Source organism: Vombatus ursinus, unplaced genomic scaffold (genome assembly GCF_900497805.2).
Source record: "Vombatus ursinus unplaced genomic scaffold, bare-nosed wombat genome assembly UNPS02001419.1, whole genome shotgun sequence".
Lineage (NCBI taxonomy): Eukaryota > Metazoa > Chordata > Mammalia > Diprotodontia > Vombatidae > Vombatus > Vombatus ursinus.
This window is the reverse complement of record NW_020941197.1, coordinates 25011885-25031993: the sequence shown is the minus strand read 5'-3', so window position 1 is coordinate 25031993 and position 20109 is coordinate 25011885. Positions and strand designations below refer to the sequence as shown.

General features: G+C 36.5%; 1 long non-coding RNA gene across 2 annotated transcripts in view; it reads left to right on the top strand.

The window, feature by feature from the left end:
• LOC114045815 overlaps positions 1–20109 on the top strand; it is a 617680-nt gene that overhangs the window by 590 nt on the left and 596981 nt on the right. The gene's annotated exons all lie outside the window — the stretch shown is intronic.

The window sequence follows — 20109 nt, the reverse complement described above, 5'->3', positions numbered from 1 at the left end:
GACTTAAGAAAGTGTTAATAATGAAGATTAAACTTAAAAATGTGTACATATATTTCTTCTCTCCCCCACACCCCCAGGAAAGCTGAGTTGTTAAACCTTCATTCACTAGCTTCCCCCCTTACTGCTCTATAAACTTTGCTTGAATTCAGAATGAGTGCCATAGAAAGCTCAGAGAATGAAGTCATCACCATAGTGAAGGTCTAGTCACTCTAAGCTAATCATAATAATAATAGATGATATTTATATGGTACTTTAAGGTTTGCAGAGTGCTGTTACATTCATTATCTCATCTGAGCCTCTTAACATCCTTGCTTACAGTCAAAAAGACAGTACCCAATCTTCATCAAACAAGAAAGGGAGAGAATTAAAACAAACCATAAAAGAGGGATAGAAGTATTCAGAAAGCGACAAAATGCCCAATTAAATCAGTTTAGATCAACTTGAATGGCTATCAGTGACCAGCAGGCCAGAATTTCAGCTAGCAGTGGTGAAGATCACAGTAGACTTATGTGGCTGAACTGTATAGAGAGCTCACAAGGATTGAAGAAGGATCTATAGACAAGAGGAGGATGTAATTACTTTGCTTCTTATATGCATGGTTAGACCTTCCAGCTAGAATAGCATGGGAGGGTAATTTATTATAGAGGAGTAAATCACAGATTACATTGGAGGGGGGTGGGGTGAGGAGATTCAGTCATCCCTTTTGTGAATATATACACATAAGCATGTGTGAAAGCTTGTTTTTAATTTCTTTACACCAGAGCACACCTCCAACATTCCATTTAGCAGGGGGATATGCAAATTGTTCCAAATGCAGCAGCAGCAGCCCTTTCACCTGAATGTCAAAACTGTCAGGGAGATTTAAATCAAATCTCTAGAACAGTTTTCTAAACCAGCCAGCCCAAAGATTGAGGTACCAACCCACAGCAAAAATTTCTTCCCCCCACTTCAGAAAAGCTCTCATGTTTCAACAGGCTAATGTCAGAGTCCTAATTCATCTGCTTTCTAATTTTAACCTTTTAAGGGTTTTATTTTATTTGACTTAATTATGGTATTTTCTACAAATTAATGATAAATGCCTTGATTAATAAAACCAAATGTCAGAGAAAATGACAACTTGATGAAAAATTAATACTCGGCAGTATTTTAAGGTACAGAAGTACTAAGGATGTACACTCCAAACCTTGTCTTTATCTCATCAGTTCTGTATGTAGCAGGAAAAAAAATTTCACTGCTCCTCATTTTCCTCCCACTATGTATGTAAAGTCTACACTTCCTTCCCTTGTCACCTGTGGCAGGAATAGGACTTAAATTGAGATAATTCTTTTGGATAACAATGTAGTACACAGAACACCTTTTACTTTTTCATCCTGAAAATTCAAGCTGGTGTATCTGTGGAGTTTGTTTGTAAATGAGGCTATCATTCTATGAACCATATTGGCCAGGTTTTGAAGAAAGAATCCATGACATAAAGTGTAATAATTGGTGATCAGATCTCTGACTTGTAGCTTGTTCACAGTCCGTTAAGATGCGCCTATTTCAGTTCTTGCATTTTAAAACTATTTAGTAAAATAATAAATCCACATGGAGAACTTAGCCTTTCACAGAAAAAGAGTTTGTTGAAATGAAAAATTTGCTATTTTTGTAAATAGTTTCTTTCAAGGTCTCATAAAATAAACAGCCTAAGATTTGGTTGGAATACAAATATAAAGCTGTAACTTGTAGATTTTCTTGAATAATGCTTGGTAGTCAGACAAGCTAAAGTACCAATGAAATATGTTTAATTTTTGAATGGTATGGGGGAGGAGAGGAAAAGATGCCTTAGCTTAAGCCCTTATTCCATCATCACCATTAAATACAAGGATGACTTTGGAGTGTATATGTCATAAAATCTGAAGACTGCTGTTTCTGAAATATGCAATGAAGATTTGACAAATGCCCTGTTGACCTTGATTGGTTTACGCTGCTTTTTTGGGGGGAATATATTTTCTAGAACATTCCAGGTAAGCCTACCTGGTATTGTTTTGTGTTTTGGTTATCATTTAGTTGTTCAGGGATAAAAAGCTCGTAGAATAAACCATCAGTTAAATGGACTCACTTAGACCATCTGTTCAGAAACTGACAGGATTGCCATACTTACCTACCTACCTATCAGCATTGCTCCTTGCCAACCAATGTTAAAATCCTTATTTACTGCAATATGCAGAGTAATCCTAGAAAGGGAATATTAGGAGTATTGCAATGTATAGTAAGATAAATAGTGATAAGGGTTCATCAGCAGCCTGTAAGCACAGTACATGCCAGTCCCAAGAAGAAAGTCTTATTCATGTAGAATTGCTCCTTATATTTAAAATTGGAGATGGATTAGGCAGAACATTCCTTTGGCTGGCTCAATATTTTACTCTTTTTCTACCTTGTTTTGTGTCCAAGCACCCAGTCTGTACTGGCATTGCTGCTTTATGGGAAGAGGGCCACCCCCATTGCTGCCATGACTGCTTACATACCTGACATGAATAATGGCACAAGGCACTAGTTAATCATTACATTGCAACTTTGTCTTTTCCTTCGCTGCTGATCACTGCCCAGGGCATGTGGGTAACCGCACTTAGGCTCGTAACACAAAGTTCATCTTTCTATGTCCATGCTAGGGTTTATGGTCATTCAAATGCACGTCGTTCTTGTGCAGATTCTATACAATATGTCTATCTGTGTTTTATTTCCCACCTATTTTGTTTATATAAAACCCCTATTGTATTATACCTCTGGAAGTAAGTCAGTTCTGTGGGTTATGTATTTTAAAAAAAAAAGAAATTATACAGCTTGGCTAAGATGGTCATAACATACTTATTGCTATCGATTTTGTAAGGTTTTTAGTTGGGATTTGGGTTATTTTGGCTAAGTATTCCAAGAGAATCTCACCCATTTCTCAAAAGGCCTATGATTCTATGCAGAGGAGAAAGAAAGAATTAAATTTAAGGTCTTTTCTAAGAGAATTTTGCTTGGCAATAAATTTATTGACTCCAGAAAAAAGAACTGCATCAGCTTTGCACAGCTTGAACCTTTTGTTCCAAGGAGTTGAGTTATGGTATTTCAAACCTGATGCTTGGTCTGCTTACAGACAGCAATCAGCTGGTGTTCTTTGGACAATCTGAGTCTTATTGGAAGTTAAACTGTGACTGCTGGACCCTCATATTTAAAGAGAACTCCATCTCAGCCCTGTGCAAATGCTTCCTTCCTCACAGCCTCAGAAATTTACTGGAAATGTTCGACTACTCCCGGGAATTAGATATTAACGAACACCTCACTTATGATAAACATCCTACACATATTTTAGTCATGTATATATAGTCATTTTGGAAATGTTTTATCCAGAAAGCTGACTTTTCTCTCTCCCAATTTTCTAACACTGACCAAATGTTCAGTAAATATTTGTTGGTTTGATTTGATTATATGAGTCACCTAAAATAACCTTGGCTGCAGGGATCTTGAGAAAGAGTTTTGGCTACTTAAAAGGGCCCTAAGTGAATTACTGTGTTTCATATGAATAAAAGTTTGAAGTTTGATTAGAATAAAGTTCAAGACCAATTTTAACTCCTGAAAAGCTAACATCATGTAGTCTTATTAAATGCCCCTCAGAATGTATTTATTTTTCTGGAGATAAATGAGTTCAGCATTTCAACAACTAATAATTGAACCATATTCTCTCTGTATGTGGTTCCTTGGCTTAATGTCAGGTACTTTCAGAAACTATGTTAACCCTTTCATGTTCCTGTAGTGCTATATTCTACAAGCTGTTAATTCAGTGCATTCAATGGCTGTCATTGACCTGAAGCAATTGATTGAGATTTCAGAAGTGCTTAATGTAGAATTCAAGTACAAATAGAAATCTGATTCATTATGGAGTAGTATTCATTTTCCTAAGATGGTAGAGTTTTGTGTTTGTTTGTTTGTTTGTTTATTTTTTAGCCCTGACCTGTTATTACTTTGGGGTAGGGAACAGCTGGTACACACCTGTAATTCCTATGTAACTTAGGATCCTAGAGACTTTTCTGAGGCCCCAAAGGGACTGAATAATGGTCATACAGCTAGTATGTGTCAGAAGTAGGACTTTAACCCATGACTTTCAGACTCTCAAACACATGCCATGGGTCTACTACTATGTGGTGTCCAGCTGCCTCTCAAGTTTGTTTGCTGTAATATAATAGGCAGCTTCAAGGTAATCTATGCTTCTAAAAGGAAGGCAAAAACTCGTGCAAACAGTGCAGAATTTTTGTATCGCTTTCCTATATGTTGCTTCCCCCCAAGCCTGTGTGTTATTTAGGGATTGCATAAATAATTTCCTTTCCTTTTATTTACTTTTGAGGAAGAACAAATTCTATTTTCCTTTGCAAGTAGCATTATTTTCGTGTTGCTTAGCACACCTTAGTAGTTCCCAGTTAATTTGTGAATATCAGAATTAGAGAGAATCTGATTGTGTGGAAACTATATTTACAGGGATCAAGCCAGTGCTATTAATACCTTTGTCAGATTAAACAAGAGTCAAACAAATAAAAGAGCAGATGGGAGAACTAGAGACCTATCAAAACTCAGTCTGTGTGGGCTGGCCCAGTGGAATGATGGCAGCACATTACAAGGCTAAAGGGAAAACATTAGAGTCAGATTTGGACTATTTTAGCTAGATAAGGGATGTTTTCTCTCTGTAAATTTTCTCATAATATTTTATACAGTTAGGTTTCTCACATACCTATATCATTTGAGAATACAAAAGAATATCTCTGTGTTTCAAGAAAGTTTAGCTTTCCCAGAGAAATCTCTTGGAGGAATCAGGTAATGGGAAATGGATCATTTAGTCTAGTATTGGATAGAGGTGAAAAGAAAGGGGGGGCAATGGACATTTTACATTTTTCTATACTCTGTTTCTCTTTCCTTACATTGATATACAAATCTGTACATACCATCAGTTACATTTAGAGACATGTTTGAGAGTACTTTCAGAGTTTTCTTTATAGAGTGGATACGGGTAATTGTCAAAGTTGTGATCTAAATTTGACTTATTACTAAAACATACTCTGTGACCTTAAGCTAGTCACTTATCTTTTCCATGTCTCAGTCTCTTCTTTTGTAAGACAGGAATAAAGATGTTCTCTCTCTCTCTCTCTCTCTCTCTCTCTCTCTCTCTCTCTCACACACACACACACACACACACACACGCACGCACGCACGCACACACACACACACACACGTGCACACCCCCTCCCAAGTGTTTTGTAAATCTTAAAGCAGTATGTTAAATGGGAGTTATGATAACTTCTTGTTATGTTTATCTAGTATATCCTTAGTAACTAATGATTGTCAAGCTGATTAATTTTATACTGATATAAATAAAAATAATAATGATTATTAAAGGCATAAAGAGTTAGAACAAAGGTTATCCTTTAAGTAAACAGAAGAGCTGTCTCTACAGTAATAGAGAATTCGTGACCTTCCTTAGTAACTGTTCTCGAATTTTAATTGACCTAATCATCAAAACATTTTTCTAAGTATTTAAAATAAGCCTTCTTAGTTGCATTTTGAATCCTTTACTCCTTTCTTTTCCCTTGTGTTTTATGCATTTACATACTTCAACATTTAAAAAGATGTGTTTTCAGGGGTACTTTTACTTCTTCCATTAATTCTGATTTTCCCCTTCTTAACTACCTCATAAATGGTCTTTCTGAATTTTAATGACCAGGAAAAAAAAAAACAAAAACAAAACTCAGCATTACCTGATGGCCAGCCACAACTCTGATGAACTGCTATTCCACACTTAAATAGGCCCTCAGACAGTAGTTCATCATTAGCCTGTTAAAGGGCTTTTGTTGTTATTCAGTCATGTACAACTCTATGTGACCCCATTTAGGATTTTTTTGGCAAAGATATTGGAGTGATTTGCCATTTCCTTCTCCAGCTCATTTTATAGATAAGGAAACTGAGTCAAACAGGGTTAAGTGATTTGCCTAGGGTCACACATCTAGTATATATCTAAGACTGGATGTAAACTCAGGTCTTCCTGCTCCAGGCCTGGTGCTCTATCCACTGCATGACCTAGCTGCCCTCTTACGGGGCTAAATGAATGCAAGCTTTTAGAGGTTGGCAGAATCCAACACAACTTGTGTTCCTTTGCCGTAAGACTTTGAAAATCCAGGATAACCTCTCAAATAACCATGAGGCATTGGAGTAAAACTACAGGTAAAGTTACATATCCTTTTTTAATCCTTGTTTTACTGTTTATTCCTTGTGCAGCCTTGTACAGGTTTACCTTTATGGGTTTAAGGGGTGTGGGAGGAGAATTGGACCACATGACTTCTAAGGTCCCTTCGAGCTGTAACACTATGGTCTTATGGTCCTATAATTGTTCCCCTCTAGTTTTCTTTAGTTATTTAGGCTCGACCTTTGGAAAGCAAGTAAGGGCCTGGCTCTTTTGGTAACTGACAGGCTATCTTTTTGATGTTATGTCACCTTTTTGTTTGTTTTTTTGGTTACCAAACACCCCCAAATTGTGAGGAAACCTTCAAAGACCTAGAAACTCAAGGTGCCTGAAGTAATGTTTGAGAACTAGCTTTAGATCTTCAGGAAGACCAAATATTAAACCACTTCACAGAAGTAATATGGCAAGTTTTAGTGATTAAAAAGTCACATACCCTTCTTTTTCATGTCATCTAAATGTTCATTTCTCATACTTTTCTCTTCATGCTTACCCAGAGGTGAATACATGGGAGTAAATGGCAGATTCAGCTAAACTTTATCCTCTCTTCCCTTTAAAAGTCTTTGAAGTTATAGCCCAACCTTAGGAATCCTGGACCTACATTGAGTTAGGTCTATTGTATGAATATGCTTTGACACGGAACTGTCCTGAAAAATCTAGCTCTGTCCCAAGATACCTTTGGTTCAAAGGATTCTGATGCACTGAGGTGAGTTTAGGGGTCATCTTACTGTCTGAGGCTGCTCAGTGGCAGATGAGGGATGGCCTAGTGTTTGAATGACTAGGTTGACCTATGGAGGTAGGTAACTAATACCTGATGATTTTGGAAAATATGCTACAGATAAACAGTAATTAAACCATTGCAGTTAGTGGCAGGTACCAGATTTCAAAATCATGGATACGTCTAAACTTTTAGAATTATTACTAAAAGTTAAAATTTTGTAAGATTATTTTTTACCAATCCGGAGTTTAGCTTGGATTGAGGTTGAAGAAACAGAAAGGCAGCAGCAGGTGGAGGAAATTTGCATTTTCCCTTCCTGACATTGGACATGTGTGTGGAATATTTTCATCCTCTGATCAGATAGTTCATTATGTTCTTTTTTGGATTTGTGCTTTTTTGGCCTTTCAAGCCTTGCATGCTCTCTCTGTGGCCTTCCAAATCATTATGCTGGACTTTAGCCTTAGCCAGTAAAACGGCCATTCCCCACATCAGCTGTCCACTTGGACACACATCCCTTTCACTATTCAAATCATTTGTATTCATACAATGTATAATAGATGGATTTGTCACATTGCTCAGAGATAATCAGTTTTTAAAAGTTATAATTTGAGCTTTGCCCTGTCAAACTGCAGATTACAAGGTTTGACCCAGAAGGTTCATGGTATGGCACAACAGTCATTAATTATAGTTTTTAAGGGGCATTTCATCAGTGGTAAGATTTAGGTTGTAACAAAAACAATTTTAATTTTTTTTCTTTAACTTTCAGGAAAGAAGCCTGAGATATATGCCTATGTGTGTGTATGTATCTATGTGTGTTTGTGTGTGTGTTTATTTTTTAAAAACATGTATTAAATATATTTAGGAAGGCAGGTTAGAAGAATGGGAAAAATACTCATCTGGGAGCCAGGAGACAAATGTTAGGCTCTAGGTTTTGCAGTGGTAACAACTCAGTAAGTGACTTTGGGCCAGTCACTTCAGTCTCTCAATGGTAAAAGGAGACAATTAGCCTAAGTGATCTCTCAGATTTCTGCTAGCTCTAAAAGTGAAATTCCAATATTTTTATATTTATGCATGTATTTATATAATACATGTACATAAAATTAATAATCAAATTCACATATGTATATCTATATTGTTACGTTGTTTTACCCCCTCTTTAAGGTAAAATGGCCATTTTACTGGCTGATAAGGTAACCTGAAAATTAAAATTATGTTAACACCCATTCATTTTATTGACTCTTTTACCATTTTCATTTAAATGTTGCTTTGTTTTTTTTCTGTAGTGGTACTCATGATGCGCACACACACACACACACACACACACACACACACACACACACTCCTTTAGATTATAAAGGGTCCAAAGAATATCAACATTGTTATGGGAAAACTTTCTTTGGCAAATGATTCTTCTAGTGTGTGCTCAAAAATATACAAAATAGCAAAATATGCAAAAAAGGCCAAAGTCAGAAAAAAAAAAACACCACCGCAGTTATGGGTCCTTTGCTGGTTTTATCAGAAATTCACATGGAGGAACTCATTGAGTTTTTCATTATAGAGAAGAATGGGAGTAGGATGAGACCTGTAGATAAATGTCAGCATACATCTAAAAATAGCTCAGAGTATATAGAAAGTATTCTGTTGACATTGAATAAATGACTCATAATTTTTTGATGATTTCTTAATTTATGAAGCAGTTTTTCTCATTTTTCACTAAATTTCATTCCGTGTTGAGGGCTATATGATTGCCAGGCTCACAAGATTAAATCTTAGCATTAAGGAGAGGCCAGCAAAGAAAAGCATCTGAATAATTTTCTTCAAAAATCTATAACCACCATTTTGTGATTCATGCCTTGAATATTTTAGAAATGGTTGAATGGGTTTTCTCCAAACTTTCCAAATTCCTCAGCAGACTGAAAGTAGCATAACACATTTTCATTCAAGAAGTCAGGTAAGTGAAGAGAAAGTCATTGAGCACTTTGGTCATAGAATGAGAGTGACTTTCCACTACTCTTAGATGGATAATTACATAAAAGATTTTTGAAGATGACATAGGAGAGAGTATTTCCTTCCATTATTTGCAAAAGTGAGAGGCCATGGATTTTTGTAGAATGGATTTTTTGACATTGTTTTGTTTTTTCTGAATGGTCTTTTCCCCCCCTTTTTATTCTTTTTTTAAAGATGTTTCTCCATGGGGGATGAGAAAGAAATGTATATTGGGAAATGCAAATGATATAAAAACAAAAGATGTCAATAAAATTATTTTTAAAAAGATCTAATCCTTTTTAGTTGTATTTTAAAGATTTTCATGATCGTTTTGCTACACAGAAGCTTCTTTGTTTAAACTTCAGGGTTATATAAAGCAATATGTTAGTGCTCCAAACTGTTTTAGTGGCCATTATGGTGACTTTTCACCAAAAGTTAATTTTTCCAAAATTAATTTTTGTTATACCTTGTACTTGATGTCTATGTCTCATATTTTGTTTTAGTTCTTCAACTTCCACGTATTAATTATGCTTCCCTGTTTTCCTCTCAATGGTTCAGATTTGTGATTTCATCAGTACAGGGCAGCTAGGTGGCACAGTGGATAGGGTGCTGGGCCTGAATTAATTTTCCTGAGTTCAAATCCGGCCTCAAACACCAACTGGCTCTGTGATCCTAGGCAAGTCATTTAACCCTGTTTGCCTCAATTTCCTCATCTATAAAATGAACTGGAGAAAGAAATGACAAACCAATTCCATATCTTTGCCAAGAAAACCTCAAATGTGGTCACAAAGATTTGGCCATGACTGAAATGACTGAACAACAGCAACAATAACTGTATGGAGGGGGAGACTCCCTGGACAGATGCAGTTCATCAATTCATCTGTAATTTATAACCTTAGGGAATTACTCTGGTCAATGAAAAATTAAGTGACTTACCTAGAATTACATGGCTAGAATGTCATACATATTTTCCAGATCCCAATACTGCTTCTCCATACATTTTGCCACTTTGTTTCTCAATTTTCTCATTGAAGTAGAATAACACATGACTTACAAATTTGTGTTACACTAAATAGAACATATATTTAACATTTCCCTTCAGCATTTTTTTCTTGCTTGTGACTTGTTATTTGCTCTTAACATACCATCCACTTCTTTCATGTTTTAGTCTTTACCTTCCTTTCCCATGTCTAAACTTTACACTATCTTTTATGTAATTCCTGTTCATTGTTTGCAGTTGCAACCTATATTTATTACTATAATAATGTCTTCCATTTATGATACTGATGATGAGGATAATGATAACTGATATCTCTATGGTACTTTAAATCAGCAAGCATTTTATTAAGTGCCTGCTACATACCAGGCATTACGCTAAGCACTAAGGATACAAAGAAAAGACAAAAGATTCTCTGTCCTCCAGGAACTTACAATGTAATGGGGGAAACAACATACAAACAACTATATACAAACAAGATATGCGTGGAATAAATTAGAGATAATATCCAAGGGAAGATACTTAACATTGAGGAGGAACAGGAAATACTTTTTGCAGAAAGTATGGATCTAATTAAAGGAAACCATGGAATCCAGGAAGTAAAGATGAAGAGGAAGAGAATTTCAGGAATGGGGGACAGCCAGAAAAAAAATGCACAGTCAGAAATGTGTGAAAAACAGCAAGGATACAAGGATGATCATAGAGTACACAAAGGAGAGTAAGGTATAAGAAGCTTGGAAAGATAGGAAGGGACTAGGTTTTGAAGGGTTTTAAGAGCTAAAAAGGTTTCCAGAATACTTATCGACATCTCACTTGATTCTTAGGACAGGTAGGTCCATACAAGATATTATTACCTACATCACTTTATAATAATAAATACTTTCACTTATGTTTCTTGTTTACTTATCACAATAACCCCATGAGGTAGTTGGAGGCAAATTATATTATCATATCCATTATTATAGATGAAGAAACTGGACCTCAAAGAGGTTACTTGAGTTGTCCCAAGATCACATTTTTTTTTTTTGGGTGAGGCAATTGGGGTTAAGTGGCTTGCCCAGAGTCACACAGCTAGTAAGTGTCAAGTGTCTGAGGCCGGATTTGAACTCAGGTCCTCCTGACTCCAGGACTGGTGCTCTATCCACTGCACCACTTAGTTGCCCCCCAAGATTTATCTTTATGTCACAGCTCCATTTATATCCTTGGCATTTCAAGAGAAGACAAGGAGCACATTGGGTGGGACTCCTGTGGCTAACCTATGGGAGGACATTGGTAAAAGTTGTAAAAGATCAGCACACATGGATGAGTTGGCATGTTTTCTTCCCCTTTAGATTGAGAGTAGGGACTGTTTTCTCTTTTCTTTGTGTACTCAGTGCTTAGCACAGTGCTTGCTACATAGAAAATGCTTAATAAATGTTTGCTGATTTGGCTTGATTTGGGATCTACATACTGTTGAAAGATTATTTGTAGTCTTGGAATCACAGATCCCTTATATTAATAAAAGGAAAAGTGATATATAGGTTTTAATAAGTGATATATAAGGTGGTTAGGAAAGAAAAATAATTCCAATATGAAATGATCAGGGCTAGGCTTCATGGCCTGGGGTAAGCAGTTTTTGGATTGCGTGTTAAAAAATGGTAGGATTTCAACAGAAATAGGTGATGGCAAAATCTGCAGGTATAGCAAGAGCATATCATGTAACAGGAATGTCACATGCATGAGGAGAAAGCATGAGCTATGCATCCTAGAGGTAACTAGTCTGAGAAATTGTTGGGTAGTGATAGGTTAGGGAGGTCTCTGAATGCCAAACCAAAGAGTTTGGACTTTACTCAGTAGACAATAGGGTGTCATTGAAAGATTCAGAGTAGTGAAATGATCCATTCTATGAATAAAGAAAGTTATTGCAGCAGCCCTGGATTCCTGATACGGTTCTCCTTCCACCACACTAACCTCAGCTTCTTGAGTGAATCTTCAGAGGTTGATTCTTTTTACTATGTTCCTCAGTATCTTTTGTTTGTATTATCTTCCCTTTTGATCTAAATCTCTTAACTGGTCTATAATCACCATAGGGCAGAAACTACGTCTTTTATATCAACACTGTGTCTATCTGTGTCAGTATGTTTTTATTTTCAGTATATTTACTTACTAAAATAAATATCCTTGTGTTTCTTTTGGTGCTCAAATAGTCAACTACATGGTCACATTGTTTTATTGGAATATGATTCCACACATGCATGAAGACATGTAAATATTTGCAGTTTGTGATTTCATCATGGAATCATTTGAAATTTATACTATGTATACGATCATAGATAAAGACCTAGGAGGGATCTTAGAGGATATTGACAACAATTCCCAAATTTAACAAGTAAGGAGATTGAGGCCACCCAGCTGGTAAGTGTTTGAGGCCAGATTTGGACCCAGGTCTTCCTGACTCCAAGTTCAGCACTCTTACTTACTACACCATTCTTAATGAGTAATTAATTACTGTGACTTCTATTCATTTTAACAAAATTATTCTATTCTATTTATTTTTTCTTACTAGTTTCATGGGGGCATAGGATTTAAAGCTGAAAAGGCCTTTAGGTATCATTTAGTCAACCTAATCATTCTATAGATGAGGAAACTGAGGCCGATAAAGAATGAGTGACTTGCCTAAGGTCATATAGGTTGTAAGGAGCAGAGCTAAAATTTGAACCCTGGTTTCTTGACTCCAAACTATGCTTTTTCATGGGTAAAGATATTTTATTTGAAGTGTTTTGTTAAAGGAAGAAGCCATTTCTTCCCTCTTTTCATATTAATTTGTGTTGTTTAGTCCTTTTCAAGTCTGCCTAACTCTTTTTGACCACATTTGGGGTCAAATGAGTACTTTGTCATTTCCTTCTCCAGCTTATTTTACAGATGAGGAAAATGAGGAAAACAGGGTTAAATGACTTCCGAGGGTGACACAGCTAGTAAGTGTTTGAGGCTGGATTTGATCTCAGATCTTCCTGTCTCCAGGAAGGCAGAGCACTCTATCCACTGTGCCTGGATAGATGCCCGGATATATTAATTTATACTCACTATAATTTAATAGTTGCAAGCTGTTTACCTAGGTAGTGCTAATAACCACTGCTAGGGCTGCACAGTACCCAGAGATTAGCTTTGGAAGTCTCTGCAGCCCCTCTACTTCTTTACAAAGAGGCCATTTGATCTGCCCAGTTTAACCAGCTGTTTTGGATTTCTACTTCTAATGGGCCTTCAAGCTACAAGTTGAGGTCAGGGACACTGTGAAGTCCTAGGCCAGATTAAGCATATGGTTCAGAGAACACTGATCTGTGCTGTAGATCAATCAGTCATTTTAAATTCAAATTTCATGTTTGTTTTGAGTTTATAGAACTCCTCTATTTGCACAACTACTGTTTATATCTTTGTTTCTCTTCATAAAGCCTTGTTAATCCAATTACATATGGTATTCTCTGAACAAAGAGATAAAGGGGCACATGATATATCTTGGGGGCAGGGTGTTTTGAGGTGCTGTAAGCAGTCAGGTCAAACCCATGGATTTGAGATCCCTGGTCTAGATCATCCTGCCAAAATACACAGATATAATCTGACTTGATCATCAGTTAGAGGGGACAAAAAGTTGGATAATAATAACAACCAATATTTATGTAGCTTTTAAAAGTTTGCAAAGAGCTTTATTCATATGTACCACCTCATTTGATCCTCACAACAACCTCGTGAAGTAGGTGCTACTGTTATTTCCATTTTAGAGATGAAGAAACTGAGGCTAAGAAACATTAAGTGATTTTCCCTGGGTGTCACATGACATGATTTGCACCTTACATTTTCCTGACTCCAACTCTGGCCCTCTGCTGTGCCACAATAGATATTAGCATTAGCAAGATGGTCTGTATTTAATTCGATCTTGGAAGAGAGTCAACTCCACATTAAGGAACTTGGACACTTAAGCAATCTGCTTCCATGCCTATCCCACAACACTCCTCAGCTCAACTCCACTGTCAATGGGACAAGTATCTATGAATTATGGAAAGAATGAGAAAGAAGTAAATGGATAAAGAAGGCCTATATAGGAATGAATAATTTGTAATGAAGAAAATTTATTTATAAAAAAATTAAGTTTTTAATGTGTCAACAATTAGGAGATGCCTGTGATTCTAGCTTATCTTTTTTATGAAGTCTGTCAAGATATCAGGATAGCCATATTGCTAACGTTAAAATAAAAAATGATTTGATTTACTTTGTCATGCCCATTTAGTTTGAGATTTCAATAACTCACTAAAAAATATACTTTTCTAATATAGGAGTAATGTTCAAAGGAAAGATCTCAGCTTAAATTAGATTCCATCTTAGAGGAAAGCACATTTCATTAGACAATTAATTAGGTAGACTTCCATAGATAAATTTGAATTTTGACCAGCAAGTTCCCATTCATTCCATCCACAGACCTTAACTGTTATCTGGCTTAGGCTCATATCCCTGTCTTTCATTTTAGAAGAGTAAAGAAATGTAGGTAAAGTGATCCATAATGGCATAATTTCCTGGAGGATTCTGTGTACATGTATAAATGTGTATATGTTCAAGTATTTGAAAGTCAAACTGAAGATGCATGCGGTGTGATCTGCACTGATAGCTAAGAGTGCAAGGAACTGAATTTCCTAACATTTTTGCTTATGCGGTATCAACCATGATTTTTGCAATGACACCATTCTTTTTTGTTTCATTTGTGTGGTCACTAAAATTATATTTAGATTTTGACCCTTTTAGAAGTGAGATCATGATTTACAAATGGCCATGCTTTTACGATCTCTAACAAATAACCATTGAAAGAGTGTCTAAACAGTCAAAAATACTGTAGTGATTAAGAAGATAGTTTGAATTAAATAGTTTTCTTTTTAAACACATTGGTTAGTGTTTCATAGAGAGAGAAATATTTGCTCCTGAGTTTTTTCCAGAAATAAAAATATGGTTAGAGTATACTGACCAAATGCAAAATTCTCACTGAGCAGAAAAAATCCTGGAAGTAAGTCTAAACAAACTTCACATTTATTTGACAAAGCTCATTCAATCTTTTACGGACTTCTCAGAATGTGCTAGGCCATAGACTCACTACTAGCCCAATTTCAGAATAATTTCCATTAATTCACTACATTAAACTCATGGCAAAAACAGATGTGTGGAATAACTGGGCTTCCAAGGTACACTATAGTAGCCTTGAAAATAGTTCTCATAAATCATGAGACAAAAATTCAGGATAGCACAAAAGAAAAATTGTGTTGACTTGATTTATCGATAATACGTTAAATAGAGCATAGTGCCTAGAGTCAGGAAGACCTGAGTTCAAATGTGGCCTTAGACACTTACTACCTGGGCAAGTCATTCAACCCCATTTGCCTCAGTTTCTTCATCTGTAAAATGAGCTGGAGAAGGAAATGACAAACCACTCATGTATCTTTGCGAAGAAAACCTCAAATGGGATCACGAAGAGTCAGACGTGACTGAAATGATTGAACAACAACATTGCAATAATATTCATTTTTATTATTACTTGAGGAATTCATCCACAAACTATTTTTTGTGAAAATCAAACTAGAATTGGAGAAGAAGAGTAGAGTCAAGTGTGCATTGATACTTTTGCTTACTACCACCTATTACTACAGCTCTAGCTACCTTCAAGTCAGAATCTATTACCAGTGGCCTGGGGCTGTTACCTTTTTTTTTTTTTTTTTGTGACATGGACTCTTCTGACAATTTAGTGAAATTTATGGATCCCTTCTTAGAATAATGTTTTTAAATGCACAGAATATTATAAAGGAAACCAATATTGAAACAGTAATGAAAATAGTTTTTAATGAGTTCATGGACCCCAGGCTTACTCTCCCCCTTCTCTCCTCCCCCCACCCCCCCACCCCCCCACCCCCAGCTAGATAGGTTCAAATGCCATTTTCATTTTAGCCTTACTCTCTAATTTCTGGTAGGTGAGTGCTTATTTTTATATGTGCTTTAATGAAAAACCTAAGTACTGTTCCATACTTAGCCCACAGTTTTTTAAACTAAATATTTAAAAGAGAAAAGATTGATGGTCTTTTAGTTTAAAGTTAGTTCCCATCATACAAACACCTAACTTGCACATGTCCTTTTTATTCCAGCTACCACCTCAGAATAACCGCTGTTTGTTGAGTGACCCACAATTTCCCTTCATTCCTTGATGTGATTGATATTTAGTATTTCCCTCTCTGACTCATTTCACTTCTCCTTGTAAATGAATCCCATATAGAAAGTACCACCCAAATAACTCCAACTCCATTCCCAGAAAGAAAGTTTTAAGGTTTCACTGGTTTCGTGCCATCTCCATTTAAACAGGTGCCTTGCTTGCTTTGCTCCCTAGGAACAGCTTTATAGATTAAAATGCTGTGTCTACAGTACACAGTGGCACTATTAGCATACCAGAATGAGGCCAAGGGAAAACTCATATAGGAGCTACACACCTAAGTGCAGTTAGTAAACAGAGACAGTAAGTCTCATTAAGCATAATTAAACCTAATATTGACTGTAAACTGTTACTTACCTTAAACTTCCCTGCAGAGAGAGGGGAAAGGGATTAACCTAGCAAATTGGGATATTAATTACTACCTCTTTCCCATTAAAGTTACCATCAAGAAGGACTATATTCATAAATAAAACATAGTAGGGATTGAGAAATGTAAAATATGTAAATTAATTGTTATAAAAGGGAAAGAAAAAGGCATGTTAGGTGCGAGTGATGCCAGTACAAACAAAATGGTGCTGTGGCTAATTATGGTGAAAATATGTAGGATGAATCATGGGAGCATAACCTTGTTGATGGTTGAGGGCTGCTTCACAGGAGAATTTGTAAGGCAATAGAGTGTAGTGTTACATATTTAGCTTCCCTAAACTAACACAGGATGGTTTGAGGGGAGGAAGGAGGGTGGAACTGGAAACAGACATTTTTACTTTTTTTTTTTTCCCCAGTCATTAATAACCTCCTTTCTTTCTGAAATTGATGGTAATGACTGCTTAAGTGTTGTTTGATTTCTTAGCAAGAAGGTGTTTTGCTGGTTTTTTGTTCAGTGGCTAGAGTTTGCTAACTAGTCTCCTGCTACTATTTAATAATTTCCTTCTTGGGTGCAATCTGAAGGGTATGTTGTGAAGGAGATAAAAATGTCAGCTAAATTTAAGATCGACTGTTAACTTTTTATGTTGTACTGCTTCCCAGAGGGGGGAGGAAGGATCTGGGGAAATAAGAATTTAAAGAGAAAAGCAGAGGGATGACAATTCAAGCTTACCAGTCACACTTTGCATTTCTCTCTACAAGATCCACATCATGTTCATCACCAATGGTCTAATTTGCATCTATTTTGGACCTTGGGATCTAATTGCACATTTACAATTTCTATCTCTTGACATTTTTGCATTCCTTTTGGGCTCCTGATCAGGCCGAGTCTTGCCATGTTAATTTTTTTATCTGTTATTCCTATTAAATCACGTAAGATAATTGGTTATGCATATGAAATGAATGTGTATCTATACATTTCTTTGAATGTACGTTTTAATTTTAGAACTTAAACCTTAATTTTAATATGGACTTTGAAACAAATGAGATTTAATCATATTGGTTTTATAGCCTCTGCTAAGCTAACTCTGCAGGAATAATTGAGGGACATGAACCCACCTTCTCCTTCCCCCTTGCTACAAAAATTCCCAACTGCTTGGATGACAGAGGATGAACAAAAACAGTGAGAGTAGGAGTACTTCTATCCTCTGTTCTTGTAACAATCGTGACATTACGAAATAACCATAACAATGGCACTCTTATTAATCAGACATATTTATACAGAATTAGTGTTGGCTTCTACTCTATATTACCTTTAGTTTTACATGAACTTTTATTATCTCTGCATATCAAAAGAGACATGGTGAATGAACAAAGAAACCCTGTTATGAGACAAGTATTATTTGACATTTTGGGAAGCTCTTATTATAGGGTTTCCTCCTAACTGAGGATAACGGGAAGGTTGTCATTAGTTGCACTGTTGCAGACATGGTGGATTTTTGAAAACAGAAATGGATCCCGCTTTTTTTCTTTTTCCCTTTTTTTGTAACGATTTATCATCTAAAGCAATTAAGTTATTCCAAGATTTCCAACAGAACCGCATCCTACTTCATTTTGTTTTTAAATTTTTTATATGAAAGATTGATATAAAACATCTCTTAGAATTATTGTATTCCTTTCAATTTTCAGGGCTATATGTAGATGTCTTAATTAAAAAATAATTTTTGGAATACTGGCAAATTTACTGATTAGAATCAAATTCTAAAGGACTATAGCAAAACCATAGGTCAGATGTCTGCCTAGGAGATGTGCAACAGCCAAATCAGAGCTGTTGAGGCCTTCTACTGGACTTGTAACAACTATGGATGGTGTTTATGAATTTACACAAACCCCCAAACACCATTGAAACTAAAGCATTAGCAATGTATATGTTAGCATCTTTATGTATGAATTCTCTGGCTTACTCTAAGTCTTTATAACTATATCTGGCATGATGTCCTACTAACCCAGGTTGTTTTCCAATGTGTAGAGGGCTAGGTGGTACAATGAATAGAGTGTTGTACTTAGAGTCAGAAACACCTAGGTTCTAATTTGAACTCAGATACTTATAGGCTGAATGATCCTATTTAAGTCATAGAATGTCCCTGGGCCTCGTAAAGTGAGAGATTTGGGCTTCATGACCTCTAAGGTCTCTTGGCTCTAAATCTATGATCCTCTATCATTATTCGTTTATAATCAAAGCTCACCATAACATCTTTTGACTTGATCATCTAAGATATAAATCAGATAAGCTGTAATAAACTGAGCTTGCCCTCAACTCCAGCAGTGGTAATACCCCTGAGTGTCTTATCATTGTCATGTTATTTACTGCCTTGCATAAAAATATTCGTATGTTGCTTATTGCCTCCTCTGACATTGTGTTGCCTAACATTTTGTAATCTGGCTTCAACATGATCACCCAGTTGAAATGCTCTCTCCAAAATTACCAATGAACTTGTAATTGCCAAGTCCAATGACCTCTTCTTAGCCTTGATCACTCTACAGTATTTGACACCACTGACTCCCCTCCCTTTCTTTCTAGATAATCTTTCCTCTTTATATTTTATCATGCTACCTTCTCCTGTCTGGCCATTCCTCAGTGTCCTATGATAACTTGTAGTCCATGTCCTACCCTTTAACTCCAAGTGTGGCCCCAAAGCAAACATATGAATCTCAGCTTCTGTAGAACAAGCTGTAGAGTCTTTCCTGAGCTCTGGTGCTGTATCATTGTCTATTGGATGTTTTATAGTGTATTTCCTTTTCTTTTTTTGGCTAGGCAAAGGGCTTAAGTGACCTGCCCAGGGTTCACACAGCTAGTAAGTGTTATGTGTCTAAGGCTGAATTTGAACTCAGGTTCTCCTGACTTCAGGGCCAGTGCTCTTTCCACTGTGCCACTGAGCTGCCCCTTACAGTGTATTTCCAATAGACATCTCCTGAGTTCAATAAAGCCAAAACAAATCTCCTTATCTTTGTTCCCAATCTTATTCCCTTTCTTAACTTCACCATTTTGGGGAGAAGACCTCCGAGTTCGCAAGCTCAGGTTCCCTGTGTTGGTGTTGACCTTGACTCATCCCTCTTCTTTATTTCAAATTATATTTAGTTGCTAAATCTTATTGTTTCTGTCCCCACATCCCCTCTCTCATTCATCCTCTTCTCTCTGCTTATTAATCAGCACCCTAATTCAGGCCTTCATCACCTCTCAAATGAACTATTGCAAGAGTCCAGGCTTATTACACACTATTCCCCAATGCAGACTCTTCCATCCAACCAGTCGGGCTTTCTTACTGTACCTCACTCATGACATTCCATGCCCCATCTTGCTGCCTTTGTGTAGAATATCCAGGGGTAGGGAACCTCTGCCCTCAAGGCCACATGTGGCACTCTAGGTCCTCAAGTGAGGCCTTTTGTTTGAATCCAAGTTTCACAGAACAAATTCTCTTAATAAAAAGGATTTGTTTTGTAAAACTGACTCAGTCAAAAGGCCACACCCAAGGACCTAGAAGGCCCCATGTGACCTTGAGGCCACAAGTTCCCCACCCCTGGGCTAT